Raw genomic sequence first — 18,224 nt, 5'->3', positions numbered from 1 at the left:
GTCTTCCTCCAGAGCGTTTTCTGAGGGATGCTATTCCTGTCTGTCACCGAAGCGCCAGCTCAGTGTGGCCTTAGTAGTCCAAATCATATGGGGACAATCGCAGACTCCCCTGCAAGCCCCTTCCTCCCAGTCTCTTCTTCATCTGACCAGTGACTCTGCACATCCCCGCCTCTCCTGACCCACCTGGCCCCATGGCATTTTTCAGGTCACTGCCCATGACTCACCTATTAGCTTCTCTTCTTTCTTTATGCACATCTAGAAATTCACATACTCAAGGCACTTACTGGGTACTCAAGGGTTCCCTTCTCTACCCCCCTGGGTGTGAAATCACCTCATATTTCATCTACTTCATCCCTCTGTGCTTCCACTCAGAGAAGACACAGAACCAGGATGAGAGGTTCTTCATAGGTTAATGTGATTTTACAGGGACCTTTTTATAATTCTAAGTGGGATTTGGGGTAACAACTATAGATTAGCACTACATTAATTGTTTGTGAGTTTTCTTTTTTGCCAAAGCACATTTTGATCACCTTGTTTTAAAATCCTTTTCAAATAAAACAAGGCTATGTGTATGTAATGAGGCTAGCCAAAGACCTACCACTTTAGGAAGATATCACTAGTGTCAAGGGGCTTCCTCGACAGCTCAGTGGTAAAGAATCCATCTGCGATGCAAGAGATGAGGTTCTGATCCCTGGATTGGGAAGATCCCTTGGAGGAGAAAATGGCAACCCACTCTAGAATTCTTGCCTGAAAAATCCCTTGGACAGACGAGCCTGGCGGGCTACAGTCCATGGGGCCTCAAAGAGTAGGATATGACTGAGGCACATGAGCACATTTAATGTCAAAGGAAAATAATGTAAAAAAAAAACCAGTTATGTAAGAAACAAATCATTTGATGGATTATCGTTTAATAAGATTTGTTATAGAGAGTGCTGCGTTATCTTCCTTTAAGGCCTACTGTTTTAATGACATGGGCTGCTTTGAGAATGTTTGCCAGAGAGAAATAAACTAAATATGTGTCTGTTTGACAAGGTTCTTCTTACCAAATAGGAACTCCTACCCTGACCTCAGCTTGTAGTTTTGATCTTGGTTAGAGCACACGTTTCCTACAAGCTTTGCTCCTCCGTTGCTCCTCATCTTCTTAATCGTTGATGAAGAGATAAGAGAAAGCTGAGTGCCAACACCGTCCAGCTTCTTCGGACAGATGGAAGCCTAGTTGATACGAAGGTGGGGAATTCTTGGTCCTCTGCCAAATCAGTATTTATAAGCACTGTGTTGGCCTAGATCTGTAGCAGCCAACGTGATGTGGCAGCTGGAAACTTTTTAAATACACGCTCCTTGCACTGTATCGATGCTCGGCTGATGTACAGCCAAGATGATTGATGTTTCTTTGCTTCTATTTTCCCAAGGGCTCCAGGCACTTGACACATGTTTGATTGTCCAGTGCACAGCCCTGAAATGCTGCAAACTCCTGTGCAAGCAGCTGAATTCTGCTCAGGAGCATTGCCCACCAGCTGGTGAATGCCAGTGGCCTCTTGTTTGCAGCTGGACCGGAATACTTCTGGGGCCCCCAATCCTGCCTGAGTCCTAGCATCAAATGGTGGTTGTGCAGGCCATATATTCCCTACACTGTCCTCACTGAAGCAGAGCTTTCAAACAGTTAAGGGTCTGGGCTATGTGAATAGCCAGCCTGGATAACTGAAATGAGAAGCAGCACAGTAAGGATCACCTTGTCTTCAATTAATTTTTCAATCTCAATAAATATTTACTGGGGACCTGTTATATATTAGGCATATTCTAGGTGCTGGAAAAGATAGGCAAGATTTCCCCTGTTCATAGAGCTTATGGCTTTGTAGTGAAGACAAACAATAAATAAACTAATGAATGCAACAGCTTCAAAGAGTGATAAATGTGCTATGAAGAAGATGAAAGAGCCCGATTTAATAGAGTTACTAGAGGTTTGGGGGGGGACAAGCGATGTCATGCATTGTTATGGTAGGGCAGGGCTCTTTTAGAAAGAGACATTTGACCTGAGATCTGAATGACAAGAAGAGGCCACCTTTAAAGACCATGGAGGTGGAAAGGGATTCCAGGCAAGAAAGAGCAGTTGCAAAGGCCCAGAGGCAAACATGAGTTTAGCATGTTCAGAGAAACAAGATGTGGGAAGCTGCTTTAGCAAGACTGAGGGGAAGAGTGGCAAGAGGTGACAATTGAAGCTTTAAAAGGGGTCCTTCAAGGCCTTGTGTGTTGAAAGGAGGATCGGTGATATTCTCAGGCCAGTGGAGAAAACCACTGAAGACTTTTAAGAAGCTGGGGGAGGTGGGTGGTGTGGTCTGATAAAGGGTGCTGCCTTCCATTCAGTTGTACATGTATAGTCCCATCTAAAAAGCCCTCCAAGGGACTTGCCTGGCGGTCCAGGGATTAGGACTCCGAACTTCCATTGTAGGGTACATGGGTTTGATCCCTGGTTGGGGAACTAAGATCCCACACGCTGTGTAGCATGGTCAAATAATAATTAAATAAAAAATGAAAAGCCTTCCAAAATTGTTACAGTGCCTCCTGTAAGAATGCTCTTGAGAATGTTAGTCTTACAACACAGTTTTTCCTGTGAGGGATGAAGAGATACTGTAGTGGTTAAAAGTCACTCTGTCTGAATTTCAGCCTCAAATTGAATTTGTGGGGACTCTGGAGCCAGCACTCCAGGCAGGATTTAAACACCTGTGTATACCTTTGGTAAGTCATTTATTAATTTCTGTGTGCCTCTATTTCCCCATCATTTCAATGGCGCTAGTAGTTTTAGCACTCCCTTTGATCATCATAGAGAAGATTAAATGAATGACACCCAGGAATGCCATAAACACCATGTAAACTCCGCGAGTTGGTGATGGACAGGGAGGCCTGGCGTGCTGCGATTCATGGGGTCGCAAAGAGTCGGACACGACCGAGCGACTGAACTGAACTGAACTGAAGCAGCACTATTATTACTGTTAGGAAAACTTGTGTGGCTTTAGTCTAGTTGGTTTATCATTACCTTATGGTCATTACAAATCACGTATCTGGCTGTTGTTCAGTCGCTTAGTTGTGTCCGACACTTTGTGACCCTATGGACTGCAGCGTGCCAGGCTTCCTTGTCCTTCACCAACTCCTGGAGCTTGCTCAAACTCATGTCTGCTGAGTCGGTGATGCCATCCAACCATCTCGTTCTCTGTTGTCCCCTTCTCCTCCTGCCTTCAATCTTTCCCAGCATCACAGTCTTTTCTAATGAGCCAGCTCTTTGCATCAGGTAGCCAAAGTATTGGAGCTTCAGCTTCAGGCTAGTTTTCCTTTATTGTCTATGTCTAGAAATTTTAAGGTCAACTTTTGTGACCTCCCCATAGGAAGTGGACTGATGTTATCTATGTTAACATTCTCCCTCATTTCATTTTATACCTTTGCCTTAGTCTTTCCTTTTTATATCTTATCCTTTAAAAACAAAATGTTCAGCTGTTTTATAGGTATTTATGTATTATGTGTATTTGATGAAAACATGGTAGATGGTACACAGTTTTGCAACTTAATTTGTTCACATAACTATATATCTGGAACAACTTCCATTGTCAGTAATTATACTTCAGCCAATGGTGTATAAATTAGAGTTAATAGCTAGTGTAATTAATCTCAGTCAGTCGAACTAGAAATGTTTCTGCATTTTTACTGGGTATAATAGTAATACTTTTTTCCTGTTAAATTTTCAAATAGTACAGAAGTACATAAAATGAAAATTGTACTTCTAGTTTTATCTTACATAGGCTGTGTGCCTTTATAAATTTATGATTTGAGGGGTATAATTACATAGTTCACATACATATGTAAAATATAATTCTGACCTCAATAGGAAAGTTACTTTACATTCTTATTAGAAAGGGTCTTCTTTAAGAGAAACATTCTCTTAATGAAATCATTTTTGTGTTTTTATCTCTTTCTGATGTCTATACTGGTCTATGAAAGGAGTTTACTTCCTGTCCGGCAAGTAGAAACGAGTTGTAGGCTTAGAACCATGCTTTTCTCAGCTCTTTCTGAATCCCTGAGCTCCATACAGGTGGACCAGGCTCCTTGTCAAGACATTGCTTTGTGGCTTGTATGACTAGACAGGTCTGAGCATTAGGGACGATGGTGTTGGCAGGTTGGCCAATGTCTCCGGGGTTGTCTCCAGGGTCATGTAGTTGAGAGTCCAATAGCCTCTGTTCTCATCTCACTGATGGGTCTAACTTATTGTGTGGTATCTGTGAGTCCCTTTGTTGAGCACCAGCTTTTCCACTCTGATAAATGAGGGTCTTGAGCTACATCAGGGGCCAATCATGTCATGTCTTAAGTTTTGGGACACAGAGTTGTTAGAATCTCCAGATTTTTAAATCGAAGCAAGAAATCTGGATTGTTGTGGAGTTGTCTAGTTCTTAACTGTTGGAAACTGGTTCTAATTTCTAGAAAATCAGCATGAGGATCAAACAGGCCGTATTGGGAGACTGTATGTGGCCCATGGATGCCAGTTGATCACACCTGATCTAGTGATTTCCAGGGTCCCCTTAGAACTCTATTGATCTGTGGTTTTTGTCTTCTACATGTGTCTTGATTCAGTTTAACATTGATGAACTGGCTTCCCTTCCAGAATTCAAACTCCAGAGAAACTGAATGAGGAGTAGGATCAGAGAGTGGGCCTATGTGGGATTTTCCTGTATTCAGTGGCAGAGAATGTGGGTAAGTGGGACAAGGAGACATTATATGGTTTACTCTATGCTTCCCAGGTGGCGCTAGTGATAAAGAACCCACCTGCCAATGCAGAAGACAGAAGAGATATGAGTTCCATCCCTGGGTCTGGAAGATCCCCTGGAGAAAGGCATAACAACCCATTTCAGTGTTCTTGCCTGGAGAATCCCATGGACAGAGGAGCCTGGAGGGCTATAATCCATGGGGTTGCACAGAGTCGGACATGACTAAAGCAACTGAGCACTAAACTATGCCACTGTGAATGCAGCTTTCTTGAGAGAGTGACCCATTCTCATTGAGTGAACAAGTAGGGAAGTAAAACACGATCCTCTATATTTTCTTAGTCCTGAGAGTTACTGTCATTACAGAGGTGAGAACCAATCAGAAACATTCTTTAATGTTCTGGTAGTGGTGGTGAAAATAATTGTAATTTATACTTTTTTTTTTTTTTTGCTCCAGAACACTTTTTTCTTTATAATGGATAGATTATAACCCCTAGTTTCTGATACAGTATCAAAGCGGACTTATGTGGAGTGCATGTTCTCTTGTATTTTGTTATTTATATTACTTATTTATAATACTTTATTCCTTTTGCCTATTTATCCATCCTTACTCCAACTCTTTATTTTCTCTCTCAATATCTTAATGCCACCAATCAGATTAAAGATAGCTCCTAAATTTCTTGCCACTTGAATAATAAATACTTAAATCACTAAGAAAACTTTTGCTTAGAATTGATCATATCCTTTTGGAACTGAAGATGGGATCCGCCTGCTCACTGCTCAAGAGCCAATAGAGAGGCCAGGTTGGTCGAAAGGAGAGTTTGCCGTATTCTGGATGCTGGCTGTTGGGGAGGAGGGCCAACTTCAGTCCAAAGGCTGAGTCCCTCCACCCCTCTGACAACCAGTGGGCAAAAGCTGTGATAGCCACAGGGAGTGGGCTACATGCAGAAACAGCACCGTCAGCTCTGACAGTCGTTTTGAAATAGATCATCGGTGGTCTAATCCAGCATCATTTTTATTGCTTTGGGTAAAGTTAGTCTTCAGTTCCAGGGTTGGTTTGTTTCCATTTCTTTGAGGCCAGTTCTCAGAACTGTGGCAGCTTATGTCATGGCTGCAGTCTTGTTATCACGCAGTTAACTTCTTCCACATGGTGAGGGTTTTATTATTTACAGGACAGCTCACAGGATATGGCTCAGAATATTATCATTAGCCCTTGAGGAGAAAGTAAAGGTCCTTGACTTTGCTTGATGACTAACCTATTATTATTTGATCTCCTTTGATTGTTTTCCTTTGTTCTACATTTTCTCACTTTGATTAAACATATTCTTTGGCAAAAGTTTTTCCACAGACAAAAGACAGGCAGAGGACATGGAGGTCAAAGACCATAAGGTCTTGCTTCATTTCATTTTTGCTTTTAACAAAAAGTTTAACGGTCAGTCTTATTGGTACCCCCCTCATCGTTGCCAGCTGCCCTCACTTTACGACGTTGGTTCAACCAGAGAGCTCTCCTAAGAATCCTTTACGAAGGTGGAGAGTTAAACAGTTCACAGAGTTCTATGAAAGTGTTTGGGGGAGCTAGTCTCTTCTGGGCCTAGAACTTTGCTTCAGTTCAGTTCAGTTGTTCAGTCGCTCAGTCATGTCCGACTCTTTGTGACCCCATGAACCACAGCACCCCAGGCCTCCTTGTCCATCACCAACTCCTGGAGTCCACCCAAACTCATGTCCATTGAGTCGGTGATGCCATCCACCATCTCATCCTCTGTTGTCCCCTTCTCCTCCTGCCCTCAATCTTTCCCAGCATCAGGGTCTTTTCCAATGAGTCAACTCTTCGCATCAGGTGGCCAAAGTATTAGAGTTTCAGCTTCAATATCAGTCCTTCCAGTGAACACCCAGGACTGATCTTTAGGATGGACTGGTTGGATCTCCTTGCAGTCCAAGGGACTCTCAAGAGTCTTCTCCAACACCACAGTTCAAAAGCATCAATTCTTCGGCGCTCAGCTTTCTTATAGTCCAACTCTCACATCCATACATGACCACTGGAAAAACCATAGCCTTGACTAGACAGACCTTGTTGACAAAGTAATGTCTCTGCTTTTTAATATGCTGTCTCAGTTCAGTTGCTCAGTCGTGTCCGACTCTTTGCAACCCCATGAATCTCAGCACGCCAGGCCTCCCTGTTCATCACCAAATATGCTGTCTAGGTTGGTCATCTTTCCTTCCAAGGAGTAAGCATCTTTTAATTTCAAGAACTTTGCTTACTGGTGTTCTAACTTGGCTGCTATGAGAATGACTGATCTGAAAAATGCAAACAATCATTAGTTAGAGAGCCAGAGGGGTTAGTTACATTTTCAGTATTTTGCTCTTTTTTATTTTTTCCTTTTCTAACTCCATGGAGATTAAGAAATAGAACATTGCAAATATCTTAGAAGACACTCCCCCTTTAGCTCCACTTTCTGTGTGCTGGATCTCTGATCACATTTCCTTTGCCCAACTAGGTAGCCACTGTCTTATGTTTTGTGGAATTCACTCCCTTGTTTTTCTTTATATGTTTATTATTTTTGTGTGCATCTCTAAATAATACAATTTAGTTTTAATTTTATGAAATTCATGAGGATGAAATACCACTCTGCATATTATTTGGGGACTTGTTTCTTTTACTTATTATTAGGTTTCTGAGATTCATCTGTATGGTTGCATGTTTCATTGCAACTTGGTACTCCTTTGTTCGAATTACTGATATTAATAGACATTTGGACTTTTACAGTTTGTGCTTTTCACAAAAGATGGCTGCATAAACACTCATACACGTGCTCTCATACATTTCTATATGCATTTCTGTTGATATACACTTAGGAGAGGTCATGTGGAAATCCTGTCTTTAACTTTATTAGATAATGCCAAGTGCTTTTCCAAAATATTTGTATCCATTTACACTTCCACCAATAGTATATGAGAGTTCTCATTGCTCTACATCCTTGCCAACACTTGAGATCACCAGTCTTTTAATGTTTTTTGTCAGTGTGGTGCATGTATGTTGGTATCTCATTATGTGTGTGTGTTTGTGTTTAACTTTCTTAGAGCAGTTTTAGGTTTATAAAAAATTGAAGAGAAAGTACAGAGTTTCCATATACTCTTTCTCTGGCCCCACGTGGTTTCCCCTTTTATTAACATCTTGCATTGATGTGGTATATTCAATACAATTGATGAACCAGTATTGATATGTTATTATTATGACTATGATTACTGGGTCAGGAAGATCCCCTGGAGAAGGAAACTGCAATCCACTCCAGTATTCATGCCTGGAGAATCCTAAGGACAGAAGAGCCTGGCATGTTACAGTCCAAAGCATTGCAAAGAGTTGAACATGACTGAAGCAATTTACCAAAGTTCACAGCTTACATTAGGGCTCACATTTATCTCATGTTTTAATTTGTATGTTTCACTGCAGATAATGTTGAGCATCTTTTCATGTATTCATTGGCCATTGGATTTCCATTTGTGTGAATTGTCTGTGCAAGTCCATTTTCTATTGTATTGTTCTTTTAATCCTATTGATTAATAGGAATTTCTTTTATATTTTTTATATAAACCCTTTGTGCGTTATATATGTTGCAGATATATTCTGTTTTCTGTCTTGTCTTTTAACTTTTAAATCATATCTTCTGATTTATGAATTTTAATGCAGTTAAATGAATCAGTGTCTTTCCTTCGTGCTTAAGGCTCTTTGAGCTCTGTTTTAGCTTTCTTTCTTACCTCCAACTCATGAAGATATTATATTCTTAAAGCTTAATCATTTTGCCTTTCATATGTTGTTGAATTGATTTTGTAAATGGTGTAAGATTGGGAGCTGTGAGGATTTTCATTAACTTTGTTGGATACTCAAATGTGGGACATGTTTTTATAGTGTTTTTTCATCACGTATTTCCTCCTGTTTCCTTTGAATGTTTAATTTTCTGAACCAATGTAATTTTCTTATTCTTTCTCTCTAATATTCTCTATCTTCGTGTTTTTGTCTACTTTCTGGGGGTATTTCTGCAACTTTATCTTCCAATCCTTCCATAAAATCTTTAATTCCAAGAGTCATATTTTAATTCCAAGAGTTCTTTTTTGGTTCTTTTTATAGCCTACCATTTCATGCTTCATTTTTACACTGTTATTTTTTTTTAACTTTTTGAAGATATTAACTAAAGTTTGTTTTTTTTTTTAATTCTTTCCTGACCTTTCTTTTTCTTTCATGCCTTCAATTGTCATGGACCTTGTTTCCTCTGAGTTGATTTCTCCATCCCGCTCCTGATTCCCTCTATCCTAGATTTTATACTAGAGGCTTTTCATTATCTGTGATCTGTGGTTGTCTATTCATTTAAAAATGAGGTGCTAAAAAGCTGATTGGATGGAAGAATTAGTGAATTGGCAAGCCACATAGTGAAGAGGGGCTCTGAATCCAGCAGTTTTGTTGGATGTAGTTCCTGCATCTCCCAAGTTAGTACCTTTGCTCTCAGTGTGGTCAGTTTCTCCAAAGATATATCTCAGTCTTTTGCCCCGATATTAGAAGATTGGCTGGTGGTATTCTGGGAGTAAAATGAAGCCCAGGTTTTGGGACAGAGTATTTCACCTTTCAGTATGGTTTTCATTTAACCTGTCTGTTATCATATTGGGCTTCACCTTCCCCCTACACCCCCAACTGTATCTGCAATTTCCAATATCATAGTGTGCAGTATTTCCAGAGTAAACACCTTTTTTTTTCTCCAAAGAAGGGGAGACCAATTTTCTCAGGGTGTGAGGGGGAGAACTTTTAAAGAAAGTTTTATCGAAGTGTCTGAATGCATGCTCAGTTGCTCAGCTGTGTCTGACTCTTTGCTACCCCATGGACTGTAGCCCATCAGGCTCCTCTGTCCATGAGATTTCCCAGGCAGAATACTGGTGTGGATTGCCATTTCCTTCTCCAGGGATTGAAGAATATAGTTGATTTACAATGTTATATTAAAATTTCTGCAGTGTTGCAAAGTGATTCAGTTATATATATATATTCTTTTTCATATTCTTTTCCTTTATGATGTGTCACAGGATACTGAGTATAGTTCTCTGTGCTATACAATAGAATCTTGTTGTTTATCCATCCTATTTATAAAATAGTTTGCATTTGCTAATCTCAAACTCCCAATCTATCCCTCTCCTAACCTTCTCCACCTTGACAGCCACGAGTCTGTTCTCTATGTCTGTGAGTCTGTTTCTCTTTTGTAGATAGCTTTATTTCTGTATTTTAGATTCCACATATAAGTGATGTCTTATGGTATTTGTCTTTGTCTGACTTACATCAGTTATAATAGTCTCTAGGTCCATCCGTGTTGTTGCAAATGACACTGATTCTGGGGTGGGTGGGGAGGAGAAGAACTTTTAAAGACTTTCTGTCTATCCTATTTTTAACCACACTTGCTGCCTCTAAGAAGTCCTCTGTTCCTCCTTTTCTGACTCTTTCTGTGATTCTGCAATTGGTTTACTCCTTATTGTATTCCTTCCCTGCTGGCTTAGGTTTCAGCATTCTCTGGCTAAGTCCTATACCATCTGTTCATTTATTTCTCAGCTTCCAGTGTTTGGTTCACATTTCTTTTCTGCTATCATTATCTCTCCTGTTCACTTTATCTTTGTGACTTGTTTCTTTTTTTTTATCCCTTTACCATCAGTGGCATTTTAGGAGAATGCAAAGATAAACATGTATGTTCAATCTATAGTAAATTGGAGTCTGAATGTGCCACAATTTATCCAGCTGATTCCCTGCAAATAGGAACTACTTCCAGTGTGTTTGTAGTTATAAATAGTGCTAATGCACCTTTATCCAAATATACTAGAGCATTTAGGGGAGTCTTAGTATATGACAGATTCCTAAATAAATGTAGAAGTATTGGGTCAGAAGTTAAGTTCATTTAAACTTTTGATAGATGCTGTAAAATATCATTCCCCCCAAATTGAACCAGCTAATATCCTATCAACAGTGTGAGATAGAACATATGTTTTTGTTAATGAACTAGTTATATATGTCCTCTTTGATCCTTGACTGATTGGTTTCTTTGTCAGATTTAAAACATTTGCTTTATGTAATAATTCTGGCAGACTTTCATATTATATAATTGAAAAACCTGATCCCAAACATTGCTGTTAACAGTTCTTTAAGAAAAGAAAAAATTAGTGTGTGGATGATTGAATTCGTTTGCTAACAGGAATGGAGCCAATATAGTTACTTGGATTTTTTTTTATTTCTACTCTATTTCTGTAGCTGTCAATGCTTCAATTTCCCGGGCATCCAGAACTTTTAGCGTTAGAGGAAATGGATTGATTGGTACTAGTCTGTTTTGACAATATTACTTTAGTGAGAACCCTGCATTTAAAATATCTGCTGTATGTTACAGACTCATCTGCTGTATGTTACAGGTTCATTCTGAACCTCCTGCTTCTGATGATTGCAGCTCGTCTGATTATTTGAGTGTTTGTTTAAACCCATAAAACATTGGTAGTGCTTCCCTGATGGCTCAGAGAGTAAAGAATCTGCCTGCAGTACGGAAGACCTGGGTTCGACCCCTGGATTGGGAAGATCCCCTGGAGGAGGGTATGGCAACCCACTCTAGTATTCTTGCCTGGAGAATCCCATGGACAAAGGAGCCTAGTGGGCTACAGTCCATGGGGTCGCAAAGAGTTGGACAGGACTGACAGATTAAGCACAGCACAGTTACACAGTACAATATAACTATATGGTATGGGGAGCCAAGCTGAGGAATTGAAAAGATGCATTTGACAGCTTTGCATTTGTGTCCTGGTTTAGCCACTGCCTGGTCTTGGACAATCACATAAGCTCTGGGCCATATATACATGACAAGAATAACAATACTTCAAAAAACTAATCAGGAGCTGGGGTGCAAATAATGAAAATAAAAGTCAATGTGACTATAAGCAAAAAGCTAATTCATTTATTCACTGAACAGAGAGCTCCAAGGGTGGGATTTAGTGATGGCTGATTCAAATGTTTACACGGTTTCAGAAATATGTATTTATCTCACTCCTCTTTCCTGGGTTGACTTCATTTTAGGTGGGGTGTCTCTCAGTGGAGACAGAAATGGCCACAAGCAGCTCAGTGTATCCATTCTATGACTTGGAATCCCACACAAAGAAGGCACTTCTTCCCAGTTGTTCCAGCCAGTGCTGCAAGGCTGACCCTTACTGGTCTCGTTTGGTTCTTAAGTCTCTGAATGAATCATTGTGCCTCTAACCAGCCATGCCTCTCCAGGAACATGTAGGTTCCCAAAGCACATGATCTAAGAGTGGGTAAGGTTCCTGATGGAAAACTGAGATGCTGTGGCCTAAGTGATTTGGCCTGGATGCTGGGCAGAAAAAAAAGAAAAAACAAGAGATGACCATTACTTCCTCTGTTTTCCTCACTAGATATCTGAGGCTTAAATATAATAATAATTATGAATAGAAAGTCCATTGCACTGTACAACAAATGTAAGTTATTTTATGGATGCTCAACCATGACAAAGTAGTACAGACTTACTAAAATAAATTATTTATAGATAATTTTTGCAAATTCATTTAGGCATGGCTGGGTTGTTCCCATTCTTGTGCCTAAACTGCTCTTCTCTCTCCGGCCACGTAAGATAAAGGATGACTTCAAGAGAAAATCAATAATAACCTTTAGTGGATAATCTATATACATTTATCATCATCTTTATAGAGTCTTATTTAAAGTGCCTTGGTCAATGAAGTACTAATGATGATGGATTATTCTATTTGGCTATATTATGGTTATGGTCAATTAAGATATGTGTAGCTTTAAAACATTAAAATGAATCTTTTGTTCTTTTGTAAGTGTGACACCACAAACAGATGAAGCCAGTGGGAGGACATGGATATCATGTTAGCATCAAAGTGTGACAGCATCTTCCAAATATCTTCCCTCTTTGTCTGGGAAACCTATTTTGATACAGTAAGTTCCCACATACAAACGAGTTATGTTCCGAGAGCTCGTTCATAAGTCCAGTTTGTTCGTGAGTCCAACAAAGTTAGAGCAGATTGTGTTAACTGGGTACCTAAACACAGCACATAGAGCAGATTGTGTTAACTGGGTACCTAAACACAGCACATAGAGCAGATTGTGTTAACTGGGTACCTAGACTATGTGCTGTGTTTGTAATACTTTTCACACAATAATACCGAAAAAAAAAAACACAAAAAGTAAAGACATTTTTAATCTTACAGCAGATAACCGTGAAAGGTACAGTAGAACAGCTGGTACGCAGGGGCTGGCATCGAGTGGACAGTCAAGAGGATCTACTGACTGGGGGAGGGAGAAGTGGGAGTTGGTAGAACTGAAGGACTGTCAGCAATCGGAGGGTGAGCTGCAATTCACTCACCCTAATGTGGAGGGAATGCACGTTTACAACTTTGAAAGTTCGAAACTTGAAGGTTCATAGGTAGGGACTTACTATATTATCTATGAATTGGTCTAAACTTTTCCTATTTCTACTTCAATTGGTTTTGCCTCCGGAGATGATTTTGTAAGATTTTTATGGGTCACAGTGATACTCTTGTTGATGTTGAACAGGCCTCCTTTACGGGTTATATTGAAACTATAGCTCTTTTATTTTTTTTCCCATTTCCCATTTTCTCTTTAAAACTTGTTCAGTGAAGAATAGCCCACTGCTATCTCTGGATGAAAACGTGAACGGTTTCTGTAACTTTCTGTTCATTCTTAGTCACTTCAAGTCACACCATCTCAATTCAGAAATTAGAATACCTAACCCATGCAAATGATAAAAATGTAAAATTTAACTTAATGCTGTCTTACCTTCTCCCCAGGCAGCACTGCTATGAAGTTGGCTGTTTGGAGAGGGAGAGGGAGGCATCATCCTTCTTCTTTTTCAGACTAGTGTTTCTTTTTTCCCAGCTTGTTGTAAAACAAAAAAAAAAATTGAGCTCCTCTAGGGCTTAGTTCAGTTATTGAGGAGATTAGGAGACGAGGGCACAATCTTACTTGGTATGTACGCTCTTTATCCAGGGGATGGTTTCATTTTAATTTAATTTTATTTTTTGCTTGTCCCTCTAGGCACATGCCCGAGGCCTGAGGTGCTTCCCTGGCTGCTTGTGACCCCCTCAGTTCTTGGCTCTCTCGTGGTTATGGACCCTTGCTGTGTATGAGAGAACCACTTCCCCTGCCTAGAGACCCTCTTGGGCGGGACTGTAAGGGCTTCCCATGTGGTCCTAGTGATAAAGAACCCACCTGCCAGTGCAGGAGATGAAAGGAATGCTAGTTCAATCCCTGTTGGGAAGATCCACTAGAGGAGGGCATGGCTACCCATTCCAGTGTTTTTGCCTGGAGAATCTCATGGACGGAGGAGCCTGGAGGGCTTGCAAAGAGTCCATGGGCTTGCAAAGAGTCAGACAGGGCTAAGTGACTCAGCAAGCATAGATAATGGCTCCAGGCAGCTTTTTCCACAGCAAAGTCTGTCATGACCTGTGGGAAAGTTTCCTGGATCCCTGGAGTCCTCCTGAAGGAGGGAACGTGCAGTTACTATTGTCAGAAGGGGGCAACTCTCCTCTGTGCCAGGGTCAGAGTCACTTTCCAGCTTCTCTTCTGGTCCCCTGGGCCTGGAGTCTGATCCACCTCCACTGTGCTTTCAAACTCAGGGTCCCAACTAGGCCCTAGATTCCTTGACACCCTCGTTTTTCTAAGCTTGTTATGTGGGTAGAACTATCCCCCGTAAAGAAATTGTCTCAAAAAAAAAAAAAAGAAAAAGAAAAAAACCTCTTTATTTTTTGAAGCTACAGCATGGCTTGTAGGATCTTAGTTCCCCAACCAGGCATTGAACCGGGGCCACAGCAGTGAAATCTCTGAGTCCTAACCACTGTACCATCAGGGAATTCCCCAAAAGCCTCTTCTTAAATCTTCACTCTTCCAGACTTTTTGTATTTTCAAAGCTGAGTGAGGAGCCCAAGAGATGTGAAATGAGGTTTTTTTTGTGTAAATTCTGAAGATGGTCATCTGGCTTATCACAATATAATTTCACATTAATTTTATCTCATTACCTCAATTCAAACTTTATTTGAGGTATAGTAAAAATAAAATTTTACAGTAAATAAAAAAACATAGTTATTGTCTCCAGCTACTGGTAAGGCATCCTGAAAACCCTTGGGATTTCCTGAGTGATAGGAGTGTACTTTGTTGTACTTAGTTGCTGTTGTTTAGTTGCTAAATTGTGTCTGACTCTTTGCAACCCCATGGACTGTAGTCCACCAGGCTTCTCTGTCCAGTGGATTTCCCAGGCAAGAATACTAGAGAATGAGTTCCATTTCCTTCTCCAAGGGATCTTCCTGACCCAGGGATCGAACCCACATCTCCTGCACTGGCAGGCTGATTCTTTACCACTGAGCCACCAGGGAAGCTCTTTTAAGCACACCTAGGTTTATGCTAATGAGATAATTTAGGGTGGCAGGGGTGGTGGTGGGGGGGGCGCTTGACAGCCTCAGGGTGGGGCTGGTCTCCAGACTCAGTGATTACAGGATTTGAACTTTCAGCCCTACTCACTGATCTCCTGGGAGAGGAAAGAAGTGGGGCTGGAGATTGAGCTCTAGAAAAGCTCTTGAATTAGAGATTCAAAGAGCTTCTAGATTAGTGAATTTGGCATTTGGCACACCCTAACTCCACAGACAGAAGCTTCCAACTCAGGACCCTTTCGGACCTCGCCCTATGTGTCTTTCTATCTGGCTGTTCATCTATATCTTTTATAATAAATCAGTAAAAGTAAGTAGTGTTTTCTTGAGTTCTGTGAGCCATTCTAGCAAATTTTAGAACCTGAAAAGGGGGTGGTCACCCAGAAATCTAGTTGATCAGCCACAGGTTACAGGTGCCCCAGGACCTGAGACTAGCATGGGGCAGTCTGGTAGGCTGAGCCCTGTCATTTGTGAGATTCAAGCCCATCACTCTTTGATCTATTTCTTTGCTATTGAAGAAACTCCCTACTTTTTAATTCCTTTTCACATGAAGACTCTTCATATCTTGGGACACTTTAGTCATCTGACTCTTCTGAGATTGAAATATTTATTATTTGCAAGTGAACAGAATTATATGCAGCATTATGGACGCTGATGTTTGATACAAGCAGGATTATATTTTTCAGTTTATTCCACTTTCTCCTTGATGATGACCAGCAATTATACTGACTTTTAGGATCATAAAAGGACATTAGACTGATAGCTTTAAGGGTGAGTTAACAATAACTTTTATACCTTTTTTTCAGCATATCTGAAATAACAGATCTTATTAAATATTCACAGGTATAAATACATGTAAAATATTGACTCAAAAATATAGTGTGAAATATATATCCAAATGATATTATCCTCTTAAAAGTAGCCTTAGGGATTTTTAAGGTCAAGTTATCATTGTTCATGATATTTTAGAACTTTCATTTTTTGAAGCTACTTAAAACTTTTAATTTATTCTTTGAATATCCTCAATAATGTCTGGTTTTCAAGAAGGTGAATATAATTTTTGGAAACATCAAAGGTCATTGGGAACAAAGTCTGATTTGCATTATTGATGATCAAATTAGGCAGTACTGTTGGGGTCAAAATACTTTGTCTACAAAATGGTGAGCTCGAATTCCTTATTTAAATGACCTGGATTTGAAAACAATACAAAGAGCAATTTTAAAGGATTTTTCATAATGTAATGCCATTATAAAAATACTCACATTTTTTTAGAGATGAGTATTTAAAAGTAAGAAGTACAATCACCCTTTCTTTTCTCTCAAAAGACTCCTTTCGAGAGGCCATACAATAGCTTGTGCCAACAGGGGTGTAAGTTGGCAAAGTGACTTCCCAGTTGCTTTGCTGATGTGTCAGTTCCCATTTCTGACTCTTGTCACATCAAAGCTTCTACGCATCCTAATATTGTGCAGAATAAGTTCTGCACAATACTTCTGCACCAGATCTTGATCTCTCTGGGTATAGTTTGTATCTTAGTTCACCGTGAGCTGTCAGCATCCTGGTCATCCTTCCTCTGAACTTCTTTTTTTAGTTTTGTGTGTATATTGTGGCACTCAGAGTCTTCACTGTGTCCTGCAGGATGCTTTGTGTGACACACAGACTTTCTAGCTGTGACACTCGGGCTCTCTAGTCGTGTCACTTGGGCTTCAGAGCATGTGGGCTCAGTAGTGGGCAGCGCACGGGCTTAGTTGCTCTGTGGCATGTATGATCTTAGTTCTCCTGTTGTAGCCACGCGTTCTGGGAAACAAACTCACTCAGAAGGACAATGCAGATAGTGGAGTGCAGTTTATTACACTGGCGGGCCCAAGGCAGAGTCTCCTCTTAGCCAAGGACCCTGACCAGTTTTTCTGAAAACCTTATATACCCTAAGTGTATGTGCCCAAGCCACCTCCCCAAATTCCCTGAAACTAGTCTGAACAAAGAAAAAGAAAGATACAATCAAAGTTCACCCGTGATTCATATGCCTTAAGCCTAGGTAGTTATCAATAGGCCTGTGGTCATACCCCAATAAGTATAATAGAATTTATGATTCTATTCATTTACACAGATAATTAGGGTATTCTTTGAGGCAACAGAGAGTCTAGGTATGATCCCTAGGGCTCTTCCATCCAGGGGGCCTGGTTTTCCAGTTGGTGTGTAGTTTCCACAGATACTGGGCATACAGCTCAAAGTCCACAGTCCGGCCCAATATGGCATCCTGCTTTCAAGATGGAGCCTGTTCTGTCTGTTTCCGCCTTCATTCCCCCCTCTTGATGCTCTTAACTCACAGTATGAGCATCATTCATAGGGATATATTGCACCCTGACTCTCCGACCTCCAATTTGGGAGAGCAACATCAACCTTTGGGTTACAAAGTTCATAATACATTGTAAAATAAAGGGTCCACAAAGCAGAACTGTCAAGGCAACTGTAACAATGGTAAATATAGTTTTCCACCAATCACCCTTCACCGAAGATAGGACTGAAGTCCAAAAAGGAAGATTATCATCAGATATAACTTTAACCTGACCTTTCATGTCATCTAGGGTGGCTGATATATAGCCAGATAAATCAGGAATATATACACAACGTTCAAATTTCAACTTTAATTATAGCACAGGTCCCTCTTTGTACTGAAACTATGGTTAGTCTCAAGATGATACCAGCAAGTCCTTGTAGCAGTAGTTGATTGTAGAGCTTCATCTCTTTTTCTTCTTTAAGATGATCTTGGTTTCCCAGGGATCAGTGGGGTCCTTTATGTAGTCCACTCGGCGTCCTCCAGGTCTGCGTGGTATGCTGTCTTCACCCTCATGTGGTGGATCCGGGGGTGACACCTGCAGCTTTAACCGCAGTAGGACTGGTTAGAACAACAGTATATGGACCCTTCCAATGTGGGGCCAAGGAGTCGTGTTTCCAGTCCTTGACCACCCCTGATCCCCGGGCACAAATTTGTGAATCTGTTCC

The 18,224-nt window shown here is 40.5% G+C and overlaps 1 protein-coding gene across 5 annotated transcripts in view; it reads left to right on the top strand.

The window, feature by feature from the left end:
• Nucleotides 1-18,224, top strand: part of SLC16A12 (solute carrier family 16 member 12) — a 113,849-nt gene that overhangs the window by 26,438 nt on the left and 69,187 nt on the right. Inside the window, exon 2 of one of the 5 annotated variants that reach the window (XM_070470629.1) lies at nucleotides 2,662-2,733. The exons of the other annotated variants lie outside the window; for them this stretch is intronic. The gene's annotated coding sequence lies outside the window, so the exon portion shown is untranslated. The remainder of the gene's footprint in view (nucleotides 1-2,661; nucleotides 2,734-18,224) is intronic. 5 annotated transcript variants of the gene reach the window in all.

The sequence above is a fragment of the Odocoileus virginianus genome, chromosome 7, assembly GCF_023699985.2.
Source record: "Odocoileus virginianus isolate 20LAN1187 ecotype Illinois chromosome 7, Ovbor_1.2, whole genome shotgun sequence".
Classification (NCBI taxonomy): domain Eukaryota; kingdom Metazoa; phylum Chordata; class Mammalia; order Artiodactyla; family Cervidae; genus Odocoileus; species Odocoileus virginianus.
The sequence above is the reverse complement of the archived record's forward strand: the minus strand, read 5'-3'. Positions and strand labels throughout refer to the sequence as shown.